Source organism: Botryllus schlosseri, chromosome 6, assembly GCF_051294905.1.
Source record: "Botryllus schlosseri isolate E-star chromosome 6, Bs_hap1, whole genome shotgun sequence".
In the NCBI taxonomy this organism is placed as follows: domain Eukaryota; kingdom Metazoa; phylum Chordata; class Ascidiacea; order Stolidobranchia; family Styelidae; genus Botryllus; species Botryllus schlosseri.
This window is the reverse complement of record NC_137241.1, coordinates 17,193,266-17,209,142: the sequence shown is the minus strand read 5'-3', so window position 1 is coordinate 17,209,142 and position 15,877 is coordinate 17,193,266. Positions and strand designations below refer to the sequence as shown.

The 15,877-nt window shown below is 42.1% G+C and overlaps 2 long non-coding RNA genes across 3 annotated transcripts in view; one reads left to right on the top strand and one right to left on the bottom strand.

Moving 5' to 3' along the window:
• LOC145441282 (uncharacterized) overlaps window positions 1-15,877 on the top strand; it is a 237,075-nt gene that overhangs the window by 34,049 nt on the left and 187,149 nt on the right. The window lies entirely within an intron of this gene.
• LOC145441253 (uncharacterized) lies at window positions 3,001-6,226 on the bottom strand. 2 transcript variants are annotated; one of them, XR_013915782.1, is made up of 4 exons: window positions 6,009-6,226; window positions 5,702-5,797; window positions 4,633-4,916; window positions 3,001-3,127 (listed from the first exon to the last, which is right to left on the bottom strand). It is a non-coding gene; the product is annotated as an uncharacterized LOC145441253 (long non-coding RNA). The 2 variants fall into 2 exon arrangements; XR_013915783.1 differs by having other exon boundaries at window positions 3,083-3,127; window positions 4,650-4,916.

Sequence of the window (15,877 nt, the reverse complement as noted above, 5' to 3'; positions counted from 1 at the left end):
TGGATATTTCGCGCACACGTCCGAATTGTCGCCGTGCCCGCGCGAGTTGCTACCAGGCCCCTCGTCGCGATCAACATCGATATCCCTCCCGCATACACCGGCTTCGTTGAAATCCTCGTCTTCACCTAGCAACTTATCCTTGTCCACTTCTATTTTGCCGAACAGCTTCAATAGTAAATTGGATTCCTTCGTGCCGTTGTAATGATCTTGGGTGTGATCGCACGCGTTTAAATTTTCGCGACTGTCGTGGGAGGAGGTTTTTGGGTTGCTATGGACAGTTTTGTTGCTTCTTTTCGGCGACCCGGAAAACGTCGGGGAGTAGTTACCGAAACGCACTTCGTCACTTGCAACCTGGTCTTTTCTCTTTCTGCTTTTTGATATTATAGACGGAATGCCACGGTGCAGATTTTCGATTTCTTTAGAGAAAACGTAGGACTTTTTGGGTAACCTTGGTGATGAAATTACTTCAGGTTTACTTGCTTCAATATCAGTCCAGTTTTCAAATGCATTGTCGCCGCTATCCTCTGGAGTGTCTACTCTTTCCGGGTTGATCGGCTCATGCATAATGTCGTTTGTGATCAGTCTCATTTGCTCCATGGTTTCGCTGAGATCAAGCTCTGATACTTTTGGCCCGTCGCAGGATGTTATCATCGCGATTTCGCCAACCGGTTCGAAACAGCGCGACGCCTGTTGACTGGTAACTGACCGACAACATATAGAGGGCGTGTCGGGTTGGCCGTAGCATACGCGGCTCGATGCTTTACTACCGTGACTTTGATTGGGTGTTGACGAGTCGCGGAAAGCTGATAATGCGGAGTGAACCCTCGCTACACTGGCTTTCAACAGTGGGCCACTGTATTCTTGAGCCGCGTAAGGACTGGTGGTTGACGACGGGCCGCTTACATCTGCATCTGCATTGTCTGAGACTTTCTCTAGGCCCTGGGAGGAGCCGTTCGGGTCCGTGTTATCGCTTTTAACAGAGTAATCGCTGTTGTGTGAAATTTCACTTTCCGACACTGTTTTTGGTGGTGTTTCAGCGACATCCAGCGCTGAGGCAATGCCGTTGTGACCGTCGTCATTTTCAGTACCGGTAATGGATTTTTTGTGGGCTTTACTGTTTATGGTAGAGTTGGATTTTCTTCTGAGCGAATACACGTCCGCGTTGCTCAATTCGCGTTCTTTTTTCTTCAGTTTTATTTTGGTTTTCGCGTGAATCTCTTCCATCTGCTGCAGCTTCTCCTGGGTGCTTTTGTGCTTTCTTTTCTCCACCGAAAGCTGACGCGAGAAGCTGCACTCGCTGAGCCCTATTAGCCTGTCTAGCTTCTCCACTTTGCTCAACGCAGTTTCTAGATCTTTCTCCTTTTTTGACAAAGTCGTAGACAGTGTCAATCTCTGTTCCAACTGGCTTTCTTCGACCAAATTTTTCAGGTAGTTCAGGTCTCGCTCCATCTGTAAAAGCGTGTTGTTGTTTTCCCGCACTTTGACTTCCAACTCCCTCTCGGCAGCTTTTGCCCTTTTCAGTCGGTATCGTAGTACGCGCTGTTCCTCTGCGTGTTGCGAGATAAGCCTTGGCAATTCACTTTCCTCGTGCTTCAACTTTTTTATTTCATTCTCTTGTTTTCTCTGAAGCGATTTTAACGTCCTGTTCTCCTTGCTCAGTGTTTGGTAGCGCAGTCTTGTCTCATTCAGTTCATCTTCTACTTCGTCAATTTTTCTCTGTTTAGCTCGCAGAACGACACTTAACGTCGATCCATCACTGATTCTCTTTTTACAAACGTCATCCGAGCACCGCTTTCTCCGATTCCTGTTTCTTTTCTGCTTCGAGGTCGTCCCAATACTTCCACGTCTGTATCTTTTTGACTGGTTCCTATGGGGTGGAGGCGATGAGTCAGATCCACCGGAATAATCCGTCCAACCGATACAATTGTTCGCGGTTGATGATTTTTCGTCGCTATCGGAAGCGCATGAGTAAAATCTATACGATCGACTACTCATTCTTCGAGTCTTTGCAGGATAATACTCAAATAACGATACGCACTTCGGATATCCTGCTCGCAACTGTTGACCCATCTCAGTTTTGGTTGTCATGGTACTCGTCATGACATCATAATCACAGTATCGCTGACGATCATGTACTAAACAAAACAGCGGCGAGCAGGCAAGCACTGAACGGCGAGCGCCCGTGCAAACAAATGGAATGTTCTTATATTTTGAAAATTATATCAATTTGTTTTGTTTAGCTTATATATCAGTGGTCGGGAACGTATGACTCGCGAGCCATATATGGCTCTTTTGGGTATAAGATCTTTGCGAAATATTTATTTTTATATATCAGTGGTCGGGAACGTATGACTCGCGAGCCATATATGGCTCTTTTGGGTATAGGATCTTTGCGAAATATTTATTTTTGAACTGAATTGATCAATATTGCAGCAGCTTGTTAGTAAATTTTCATCACGGCCAGAATAATTATTCTTGTGGCAGTATACAAAATACACCTGTCTTTGAGAGGTAAAAACAATCCCGTCTTCAGGTTTACGGGCTCGGATCCACTCTTCTCAAAATCTACAAATTTAAGTTACTGTCGTGCCGGCGACCAATATCACTGGCGAATTTGATGTACCCGACTCGAAATATTGGATTGCGCTGATTGATTAAAGAGAATAACAGACATGGCATTATTTTCCTGATCTATGGCATGAACTGTCGTGGACGTTATATTGACAGTCGCAAACTCGGTTTACAAACAATGTCATAGCTATCCACATCTTTTATTGGTAGGCCCAAGTAGCTCCTTGGTACCAGCGATAAAATGTAGGCGTGTAGCGCAACGCTATGTATGTGTTACCGACGAATACTTTGAGAATTAAGAATTCCATCAGTATTTAGATTTTCGGAATCAGTGCGACAGTTTGATTCGATTATTATCAGTTCCCAGCAAACACAGAATATATTGCAGATATATTTTGTATATGACTCAACTACTACAAAATATATCTAGTCATATGTATTGTTTATATAAATCTGTCGACACATTTGCACATATATAGGATATCTTCAAAGATACCTGTATGACATTGTCATGATATCTTCAAAGATACCTGTATGACATTGTCATGATATCTTGCTTGACCCTAGATCAGTGGTTCTTAACCTTTTTTCCTCCAGCGCCCCCTTTCAAAAATTATCGTGCTCCAGCGCCCCCCCAAACTTCATAATGTAAGGAATGTAATAAAGACAATGAGTAAGAGGGAGGGCCGTAACAGCACTTCGTCAACCCCCTAAAAACGATTGCTTTGCGCACCCATAGCGTGATAAACCGAACTTCTGAGGGCTTCGCCCCCACGAACCCCCTATCGTGATTTCGATGGTCAGCAAAGTTTGTGTGGCCTGGTCACCCTAGGTACCAAAATTTTCTATAATGCATGAATGAATAGGTGGCAATTACATATATACGTCGCGATAAACTGAGTGAGCTGTTGTATGGGAAGATAAAGGGCACGTAATTAATAATTAAACATATTCGGGCGTGCCCGCAGGCACAATTATTCGTCACCAGGGCCGTAACAGCACTTCGCCAGCCCCCCCCCAAACAAAAAACGTTGGTCCTGGGCGCTAATCGGGTGATAAACCGAGCTTCCGGGGGACTTCACTCCCAGACCCCCATTAGACTGTCCTCTATTTGCTGAAAGCCTGTTAGGTATCTACATTGGGTGTCCATTTACTGAGGCAGCTATTGTCGCCTAGTCGTGCGAAGCGCGAAAAATTTCACTAATTAATGATTGAATTGGTCAATATCATCGGAAATTGCATGTAAATTGAGATTAATTTTTATCCTCTCTCCGCTCACGTAAACACATTTACCGGTAGAGCTGAGGGAGGTGCAATGTTCCCTCTAAGCTGCGCACGTGCGCAGTGCTGACACGGTCTCTGCGCACAGAAAATCTACGTTGCGCACAACAAATCCGAAGTTATTACCTATTTTTAGTCGATACGCACTGTTGTCCAGGGGTCAGCGCAGTGAGTTGTTGAGTGTGCGCAGACTCATCAAAACTTGAAGCGAACATTGTGAGGTTTCTTGGAAACTGTAGGGCCCGTTACTAATAATTAAACATATTCGGGCGGGCGAACCCGTTGGTATGACTTCGTTGCATGATGTTATTTCGTGACCCCCTGTCTGCAATATCAAAAAATATAGAATCACTCAATGGGGATATCGCCCAACAGGAATATCCCTGTCGCCCAATCGTACTAAACTAAAAGACGCACACGATTTCAGATTAGTATTTCTTCACTGACATATAATTTTTCCCTGCCAGATGGAATTCGTCTTCTGGGGTTCAGATTGCCAAGACATGAACATTCGGTGTCAGTTTTTTAGGCGCCCATGGACAATTAACCATATATGTATTTTGAAGGCTATATGTAACGAAGTTTTCGGTGATAATTTGCTCTGAATACTCATTAAGGATATGTCCTATCACCACATCATCTACTGCGAAGCCTTTTTCTCCAGCGCCCCCCATACCGCCCCCCTGAGCCCAGCGCCCCCCATATCGCCCCCTGAGCGTTTCCGCCCCCCTTCAACATCGCCAGCGCCCCCTGGGGGGCGCTGGGGGCAAGGTTAAGAACCACTGCCCTAGATGAACCCTGGCCCTAGGTGACCCCTGACCCTAGGTGACCCCTGATCCTAGTTGGGTACCTGCCACATCCTGCACTGCACTTATCAATGAAGACTGACTGATAATTTTACAAATCATGCATGGCTTTGTTCGTGTATTGAATCAGTACAGAACTGTGCAATCACTTAGGCAAATATTGCTGCCTAAGCATAAAGTCCATTAATCGTTGTCGGTGTCGGAATTGTCAGACCCTGTGATGACAGCCTTGCTCCTGTTATCTTCTTTATCGCCACCCTATAACATAAATGAGTAGATTACCACAATTGATTATTATCACTGTAAAACAAAAGTCGTTATGTGTTTGGTTGTGAGTAAAGTGGGATGGTGATCCAAGTCACATTCACCAAAAGACTTGAAGCCCTCTTTCAAAAGAAACGCAACACGACCTTTACTTTTACACTGAAGATATAATTAACGCAGTTACGCTTTCAAGATGAGAAACCAGAACCTGTTCAGTGTTCAATAATGCCTGTCATTATGGAGGCGATTTTCATGTAATTGTCGTCATAAAGTGATGCTGCTGGAAAACATATTTCAAAACCTATAGTTCGGGCACGGGGTGAAGATTCTTCTTCACATTATCATTTTATTATAAATATGTTAATACTTGCCTGTAGTGTATATGCAGTGGTTCCCAAACTACGGCCTGCGAGACAATTTTTATGACCGCTAAGTACCTTCCAAAAATTCAGACGATCCAGAAATTTTCGGATATTTTAATTTCCAGAATATAAAAATTTTCAGACAGTTATTGTCTGAACCAGAATCGAAGTTGACCCAAAATTATTTTGTAAATCAACATAAAGTAGAGTTATTCAAATTAAATTTTAATCGCCCCGTGCGAGACATATGCGAACCACGGGGGAAGAATTTCAAAGGTCGGTTTCGTGAATTTTCTTGAAAAGTTTCGGGACCATAGTTTTCTGAAGATGAGCGGTAGCAACAATTCACTTACAGTCCAATAATAGAAAGACACAACTGTCACACCACATAGGCATCAAGATTATTAATAAAATTACCTTGCAAGATCCAGCAACAGTTAGATAGCTTGCGACTTGATCTTTAGTTCTTTTATCTGGGATCTCGAGGTCAGGATGAGCCGATTTATAGGCATTCTAGATAAAAGCATCCACACCATAAATTTCATGGTCACGCTAATCAAAGGCTTGGTTGACTCTGCGATTTTGCAATAAATTACATTGGCAATTCAATTAAACTAATTTCGAGAAGGTGATGCAGGTGCTTTGAAAATGATTCCTTGGTGTCGGCGGAGACCTCTGATTTAGACTGTCAATCGCTTTGTTCGAATGAGAAACAAAAACATACCAGTTCTGACTTTGCCGTTGTTCAAAGGTGTTTCAGCTGTGACAAGGTTTCACAGGGATCTTCCAGCAAAATTGGGGCACTCGATTGACTTCTTTTGGAGGCATTGTTGATATGATCTTTGAGGAAATCCATCATCTGGTTCTTCCGCAACTTTGTCTTAACGTATCAAAGAGAAAGAGTTTTCACTGTGTGCGGATGCTGGAGTTGATGCACATTGCACAAGCTAAAAAGCTACTTACGATGAATTGCGTTATCAATGGTGTGGCTTGGCCTGTCCGTGTTTATATAGCTCAGTGGCCTTACCTCCCGTTTCGCGCTTTATTACCGAACACTAATTATGCAAATTCTGTGATTTTGGGATAATAATGTAGGGTACAGAATCTTGTCATTCATGAACATCGATAGAAGACGCCATTAGTAATTGAAGGTTTCGCAATTTTCGTCCACTCATCCTGACGACAGGTGAGGCACTGTCTCACGTCCCTCCCCTGACCCGACGTCATTGATTTATAACAGCTTGGAGTGGGTAGGCAATAGACATATATAGGCTAGGGTTGCCATACGTCCAGAATTTTCCGGACATGTCCGGAATTTCACTGTTCAAATTAGCGTCCGGAAGGAATTTCTGAAATATGCCAAATGTCCGGAATTTTGAAGACTTGACGTATAGGCTCATAATTATTTTGGAAATCAACATAAAACATTATTTTTGGGGATATTTATGCTGATGCATGATATTTTTCTTCACGCTGCGCGAGATTTACTATCACATTTATTGATTTTAATATGGGGACTACCACCCTCGAAAAAATTGCAATAAAATATAAATAAAAACACCCTTCATTTACTGGAATAAGCCTAATTGTAATCGCAATTATAGGAGAACGGTATACTCCTAGAGATCGTTAAGGCCGTTTAAATGCTTTATTCAAAGATAGTGGTTCCAAAACGTGGGGGTCGTTTGCCTTTATTCTGGGATTCGCGAATATGTTGAACGTAATCGGCCCGTGAGTGAGTCCAGGCAAAGGTGCTGACTTCTTTTAGTATACAGCTCGTCAAATTTTTATCTGGGCCACGAAACATTTTTAAATTGGAGATGGAGTCGCGACCATAAAAGGTTGGAAACCACTGGATGTGGGGTGTTTATAAAGCTGCGTGGTGCGCACCGGCATAAGGCTGATAAACAATGTTATCGGTGGGACATGAACAAGACTCAACGATGTACATTGTACAATTACGCTCCCTTTATTTTCGAACTCATCATCCTCCACCAGCTCAACCGCTAACTCTGATCATGTGGACGGAGAGTAGTAACTATATAGTAATATATGAAACAACCAATATTATTGACAGACTTAATTCAAAAAATTTAACGACCATAGATACATATAGAAACCAGATTCATATAGCAAGCCCCCCCCCCCCGCCCAGAAGTTGCATCGATTACCCTATGGTAGGCTCAAAACCATTGTATATTTGGGTGGAAAGGGACTGAAAAATGTGTGGTTTCGGTCCCGATTACACAACACACAGCCACATACTCCTGAACCGGATCGTGTGACCACCTCTGGTCTATGAGCCAAGCTTTGCTACTGTGACGTCATAACTCATTTTGAAATCCACTAGTGGGCGCTAAAGAGTGTCCGGAATTTGGATTTCCAAACGTTGGTATTCGCAGGGTTGTAACCAAGTCTCAATGTTCCGAGTCACAATTCAATCTCACTTTTACAGTTTTGACTCGGGTCAAGTCGAGTCATTTTCAATTCACCCCCTAGTCAAGTCCGAGTCCAAGTCAGCTGAGTATAGGGTCGAATCCGAGTCATAGTGTTTGACTCGAGTCCGAGTCCAAGTCATTATGTTCACTGTTTAGGTTTCAGTTCAATCAGGTTCAACACACTTTCTTCAACTCTGCTCGAGTGATATAAAATGGCTCGTATTCATAATATAGTAAATTTCATCAGTTTTCACAGTTTACGGCCCTCGACTGATAGACGAAATACAAATAATGTGGTAACTTTCCTATTCTTCGAAGTTACATGGAATGTCTGTCTTGACCGTCCTAGTCTCGAGTCATATGACTTGGTTCGAGTCATGCTCAATGACTCGAGTACAAGTCGACTCAATACAAAAAGTCACTCGAGTCGAGTCGAGTCAATTTGCGCATTTGAAAATATGACTCGAGTCAAAGTCACCAGAAATGTTTGTTGCTAATTCGTGACCTCTCGTATTGTATATAATCAAAAGATACTGCAGTCACCCAAACGTAGCAGACTAAAAGAAAAACTTTCGTGAGACGCACACACAAATTTTCATGTCTTCATTCCTCTGTGGGTGCTCCGGGTGGCATTTGCATTATGGGGCTATTGACGATGGACACATGCTTAAAGTTTCGGCCAAGGTCATTCTTTGGTAGCACACTTTGTGGAGTTGCGTGATGGCCGAAATTGAATTTGTCTTTTGGTGTGTCGTGGTGGGGTAATGACCGCCACCGAAATGCCTATTCCTATAAATTATGCAGGCTTTTTCTTCTTGAGGGGGAGAGGTACGAATTTCAAAATCAAGCTATTTAGAGACATTAAATCGCTAAGGTCGAAGAAAATTTTCAAGTTAATCAACTCTCCAGTGCAGCAGATATGACGACCATCGAATTTCGCTAAAGGGAGCCGCCGACCAATAAGGCATCTGTTTTGTACTGGACAATTTATTATCTGACCCCAGAATGTTTCAAAAAGTAGTGGAATTTATAAAAGCCACCGGGCGAGCCATCTGATTGCTTGACAATCTGGGCTTTATTATGGGCCCTTGAGTCACGGCGCGAAATGACTTCGTAGTCGGTGCACCAATTTTCCCTTATTCAACCAACCAACCAACCAACCAACCAACTAACCAACTCTCTTGAAAATACTCTATATAATTTATGTTGATAACGAAATACTTTTGAGTCCCCTTAGAGCTCGATCCCGGTCCTATTGGGGAGTTTTGGGTGCGGCAGTTACGGACCTTGCAAGAATGCAAATCGTTGGGTGCAACGAATAGTCCCCTATAGAGTTGGGCAATGGGTGCATTATGGCGTAACAAGCAAATTACGTATGATTTATAAAGAAAGTTGTAATCTCATCAGACCTTTTCATCGCAATCCTTATATCGTCTTCCAACATTAATTCAAATTAGTTCAAAGAAGCAAAACAAATGTAATTGAGAGTAATCTTGATTACTTTTGAAATGTAATCGTAATCGTAATCGACTACTTCCTGATTTTGCTCTAATCGTAATCGTAATCGTAATCGCAGGATTCACAAGTAATCGTAATCGCAATCGATTACATTCATGAAGTAATCACCCCATGGCTGAGCAGTAGCATATTTATGAATTCAAAATCAAAGGAAACATTACACGTTTGAGTAGTGTGAGTACTATATTCCAAATTTGAAATCAAAAGTTTCATATTCTCATAAGACCCCTTAATGCCCCTTAATACCGGTTTTACCAGCTACAGGGATAGAAGCACATTGGTTTCTATTGATCGACAAAACAGCCTTTAGGCTTGGTGCATAAATAAATAGGCGCAATTCACAATTCCCAGTGTCTCTATGAGACCTTGAACATCGACACAACAACTAAAGAGGGTTCGGAGCAGGGTTGTAATGACTGGAGTCATGACTCGACTCGAGTCCGACTCGAGTCATGTTTTTCAGATGACTCGACTTGACTCGAGTCATTTTCTCAAAATATGGAAATGACTCGACTCGAGTCAATTTGTGAATTGTCTCGACTTGGACTCGAGTCATTGTGCATGACTCGAACTAAGTCATATGACCCGAGACTCAGACGGCCAAGACCGACGTTTCATTGTAATTTCGAGGAATAGTACAGTAATCACATTATGGGGATTTCGTCTATAGGTACTGGTAGTTGAAAACACGTTCAGAAACTGCTAAAAATGACGAAAATTAGTATATTATAAATGCGAACCATTCGATATCACCAAACGGAGTTATAAAAAGTGGATTTAACAAGCCTTTAACTGTAAACTGGGAAGTCAACATAATGACTTGGACTCGACTCGAGTCATAATACCATGACTCGTACTCGAACCTCTGCTCGGTGACTCGGACTCGGACTTGACTCGGTGGTGAATAGAAAATGACTCGACTTGACTCTAGTCAAAACTATAAAACTGAGATTGACTTGTGACTCGGAGCCTTGTGACTTGGTTACAACCCTGGTTCGGAGGCAAAGAAGCGTATGTGTATTCACTATCACGGTGCATATACGAAGCAACAGTGGTATCAGTGCCAAGTATAGGTTTGGCTTTTAATCTGGAACCTACAGCAAGAGCAGATTAATTTGGCAAATTCAGTTATTTAGTTCAGCCTTTATATAGCTGCTGATCACCATCACACACATGCTGAGAACATTCTTCAAACAAAGACTCTTTACCGAGAGAATTTTCGTCAACTGCTGGTAAAACTTCTGAAGGCAATGGAATTGTAACATCTGGCCATGAGAAATCGGTCGTATTGCGCAAGTCAAATTGGATATTGAATTTTATGCTGATTTTTGACAATAAATAAAATTAAAAACATTAGCAAAAGTAACAATCTTTTCCATGTCCACGTGGCTCTCTTTAAACCATATTGGCACACCAAATGGTAAATATTTTTGTTTTCAAATGCTTCACAGCCTCAATGTCGCTTTATTATTCATTCATTGTGTTGTGCATACCTCTTCTTCACATTGCCTGGGCCAAGGACTGATTTAAGTTTTCTGATGTCTAATTTCAAAGACTACACTAAGTCTTTTCGACGCTTTCCCATCTTTTCATTGCATTGCAGTCTTGTGATGTTTTGAAAGGAAGAAAATATTATTAAATTGATGGTAATATCAAAAACTAGGCCTATATAATGACTTTTTTACATACTTGTAAAAAGTTACTTTTACATCTACGTGAGTAGAAATTGACGCCATTATTTCTACTTCTACTCGAGTAGAAATTGACGCCATTACCTCTACTTCTACTTGAGTACCTATGGTATGTACTGTGACCACCGCTCATGACGTCACAATGGTGATAGCTATGACCAAATAGCAAGGAATACGTCACAGAACAGGCTTTTTTAGCACTAAAATGCAAAATTTTAAATAACAGAATATAAAAAATCCTGACGTGAGAGAAAAAAGCTACTTCATATTCGTAATCAGCGTACGAAAATTGACTTAGTAGTCATCATTTTGACCAGAGAAGAAAAGTAATGTCGACCAGTGTTATGATTACTAACGCGCGCGGCCAATCAGTAATTATTAGGGCAAGTTTTTGTCGCAGTTAAATCCGTGGAAAGTTGCATTTATTTTTGAAAAAAGTTGAAAAGTTGCAGAAGTTGCATTTTGACCACATTTTGCTCGGTTGACTAAAAAAGGTCAATTTTCCGGCTCAGCTCCCGAAATACCCGTAAAAGCGTTACTTCAGTGCTGATTTACGGTGTTTCAGTCGAATTTGGCCGTGTATTTCACCAAAATCGAAAATACTTTCATGAAAAATCGAGAAAGTTGCAAAAAGTTGCAAAATAAGATTCCTTCAAACAGCTTAAAACAGCATTCTACATATCTTACGAGTATTTCGGAAGCTGCCGGATGCTGTAAAAAAAGTTGCAAAAGTTGCAAAAACTTGCCCTAGTAATTATCTCTTACCGCCAACACAATGGGTTTTCACTTAGTATTGAGTAGCTCGCATCGCGACAATCGGTTGCTGATTAAAACCTCGATTTTGACTGCATTGCTGCATTTTTCGATTTACGTCCGCAAAGCATAATTCGATTAATATTATGGGCACTGGAATAAATTCCAAATAGCAGGCACACACAATAAAACACTGTTAAATTTTGCGCTCCGCGAATATCTATCACAAAAATGGTTCCCAAAATATTTTAAACGCGGCTTGCGGCCCTAATCGATACAATTAATGCACTTTAATTTGTAGAAGGTGAACGTATATTTGTTCGTCAAATCGCGATAGGAGATGGTGTTTTTCAGAGCGCGCGATGAAATCTACGTTTCTAACGATGAGGTCAAATTTGTACATGAAATCAGCATTAGTACGCTGTGCGAAATACATATAGTAGAGGTCAATTTGATCAGACTGTACAATCGGCCGGCAAAGTTTCGATGATAACGAAATTGCAGACATGACGCAAACCTGCAATAATTATAATTACAGGGTGCAATAGTCATACCCAAATACGGTAATGGCAACGAGCGCAATTTGTTCATACGCAGGCATAAGCTTTAATCAAAAAGATACATGAACACATTGAACAGTTGAACACAAACAATATTACACTCGGAGATTGTTACTATTTGGCGAAAGTGTTTTTGCGGGCGGTAGCAGGCCTGCTGGTGGACGTGCTTAATCAAACCACCGACGATAGTGCACATGAGATACCGATGATCCATTTCACATAGAAAGGATTATCGCTAATTTGCAGTACGCAGCATCGATAATACGAATTAGTGAATTGGCATTTCGAAAGGACGGGATTACTAGTTATAAATGAGAAACTCCTTGGCTACGCATCTGGGGTTTAAATGCCGACAACGCCCTGGTTAATATCAGCCCGGGGCCTACGGCCTATGTAGGCTCCGATTAGCCAGTCGAAGTTGATCGTAAAACGGTGCGCTATCAATTATCCACGTGTCATTGCAGTATGAGCAATATGGGCACATGCCGCGACCTTATCAATAGAGATACAAATCCCAGGTTATATCAGTGGCGGCTCGTGACAATATCGGGTGGTGGGGCAAGGGCTGCAAGCGACTTTTTATCAAGATGACGTCACAATGACGTTTTCCAACGTAAACAAGTAATGATGTTACGGTAACATGAATTTCCCGACAACAGTGATTTTAACGTATGTGCCATGAGAGGTCTGCCGGTGAGCTGTGACTTGAAGTGTGGTAACTGCGTAAACGGCGTACGGAACAAAGATTCAACGCGGTTCATGTTCGCACTAGACCTGACTAATTATCTGCAGAAATGGAAATGACTATAACTCAAGAGATTGCGTAAGCCTAATTGGAAAGGTCAACGAGTTCGGACACATACCCAATTGTTATCTCATACATTGGGCCTGTCATATTGAATCCAAAACATCATTCTGAAGAACCAAGAATAGCAGTCTCGGAAACTCGGTCTCGGTACAGCATAGGAGATTTTGGCCTTGAAACTGGAGACTGTAACACGACACATATGGTTTTATTACTGTCTATAGGTCATCTGCGAAATCGCCTTTGGAAAATATATCACCGAATATATACGTGGGTGAAAGCCGTACACTGTTACATGACATCATCGAGAAGTAGCCTCATGGCCCTTTTCGGTATGGTACACTGTCAAAATAATGCAAACAGACCGAATTTTGCGTAAAATTTACTGAGGAATAGGCTGATCAAGTGATCAGCTGTTAGCCGACATCGAAAACGAAATAGCTATCGCGCTTGACAGGGGGTTGTAAGCAAATGGCTTGAAGGCCACAATTTCACGGTGAAATTGACATTGGAGAATATAATATCAAAGTAAATATTTGAATGCAAATGAGAATGATATCATCATCTCGTCACCTATCTCAGTATGGAACACAGTTAACGTTACCACAGATACACCGGCTTTTGCGTGAAATCCGCAATGCGTTGTAGGCTAAAGTGTCACATCTGAGCACATCTCTACCATATTCGACCTTGATAACGAAATTACTGCCCTAATCATTGAGTGTCTACCTTGAGACTTGGCACAGCGTTCGATACTAAAATCAAAACACACCGTGCAAAATCTCATGACAGATCTAGGTAAGGAGCATCGTTAAAATCAATAGAGACCAATACCGGCTTTGCGTAAAATCTGTTAGCGATAAATGACGAGTCAGCTCTCACTCGACTTAGGAAACGAAATTACCACTAACATAGTTCAGTGACAAACTTAAAACTTGGTACAGCGTTCGATACTAACATTAAGACTTACCGTGCCAAATGTCATAACCGATCTCAGTATTGAACATCGTCAAAATCAATGGATACCAATACCGGCTTTCGAGTAAAATCTGTTTGCGATACATGACGGATCAGCACACACTCAACTTCGGAAACGGATTTACTACCCTAAACTTTAAGTAGAAACCCTGAAACTTGGGGCAATGTTAAATACCACCATCACGACATGACATACCAAGTTTCAAGAGTTTTCATGGTGTGAAACTCCATCAAAATCGACCTATACCAGCAAAGGTCGACTAAACGCATATGACGGTAACCGAGTTCAGATATAGATACGATTGTTACATCACACCTTAGGGGCACAGACCTATTGAGCCCCGGTTGCTCGGTAATTTTATGAATAGGAGAGAGTAAATCACCGTTTCTTTATTGTGCGCGGCTTTGAGAGAATAGACAGTCAAAGCTTGTTATGAGCGCAACCGGGGCAAGCCCCGGCTAGGCATTCGCAAAGCGAAAACACAGAAGAGGATTCGATTTTCGCAGAGACTTCGCTATATATGGGCATTTACAAGCGAAAGGACAAGAAGAATACGATTTTCGCTGTGATTTCGGTATATATAGATTGTTGTGCGTCTATAAATGGTAAAGAATTGTTATTGAACAGAATTTTAGGTGGGGCAATGCCCCAGTTGCCCTATAGGACGAGCCGCCACTGGGTTATATATATATTTGACAACGTTATTCAACGCTGTGCACTGCACAATGCGAAGTATTAATAACAAATCAAACACTGACAAGTGACACCGAGGGAATACGAGTGTATAAAGCAGACAAGAATCAGTAGCCTACAGATGATAGCAAACGAGAAAGCGCTCATCTAATCAGTAATTCCTCAGCTTGCGTACAGCGCAATGGGGTTCCAAGTCTGACATCGCGAAAATTGCTGGCTCATTATAACGACGTTTGAGCTGCATTGTTGCATATCCCGATAAAAGTTGGCAAAGCCTTGAAATGAATATGCGCACTTTGCGCAGGAATTGCTTTCCATTCGCAGGCATACACAAACACACTGTCCTATTTCGCGCTCCAAGCGTCCGATTAAAGAGACTATCACGGAACTAACTCAGGAATTATTTCGTAAACGAATATGGGCGCAAATACAATTTAATTAAGAGAAGGAGAACATGAATTCGGTCATCTGGTCGAGACAGAAGATGTTACTCAGCGTAAGCGTGTCGAAATCAACGTCGTAAACGAGGTTGCTTCAATTGTCTGATTACTATTCACGGATTTCAATTTATTGGGGCGTTTTAAGCGCTAGTTCGTCGTCGCCGACGAAGCTGCGTATTCCGTTATTCGCGCGCGTATCGGTTGATGGTAAATAGTTGGCATTTACGCGCTATCACGGACTCACCAATTCACAGCGCTGGTGATTTGAAATTGCAGACGACGGGCGTTTGATCTTATTGTATGGGGTGGCCGCCACCCCGTAACTCAGCGCCTATATGCCCCGTATCATGCAAGTCGGCTTGATGTCACAAAAAGTCACAATTAAGTTCGTCTGACACTAGATTTGTCTGCAAAGCCCCAAAGATCGCGGTATAACGGTAAAGGTTATTGCCTCTGCTCCGTATATATTGGAATCGCTTACACGTCTTAGACGAAGCTAAAACAATATATCCTTTCGTGACGCGAACACAATTCCAAATTCGCATTTCGACACGGGACTCATTTGTTTTCCTCTGTGGGTCCCATTTGAGACGTGCGGCTCAAGCTGCGGTAGCTGGACTATTCGCGTCGGTCATTTCGGCGCCTGGACAGTGGACATATCAATGTCGAACGATTTGGCCAACATGCGGCGGTCATTATATTCCAATGTTCTACCG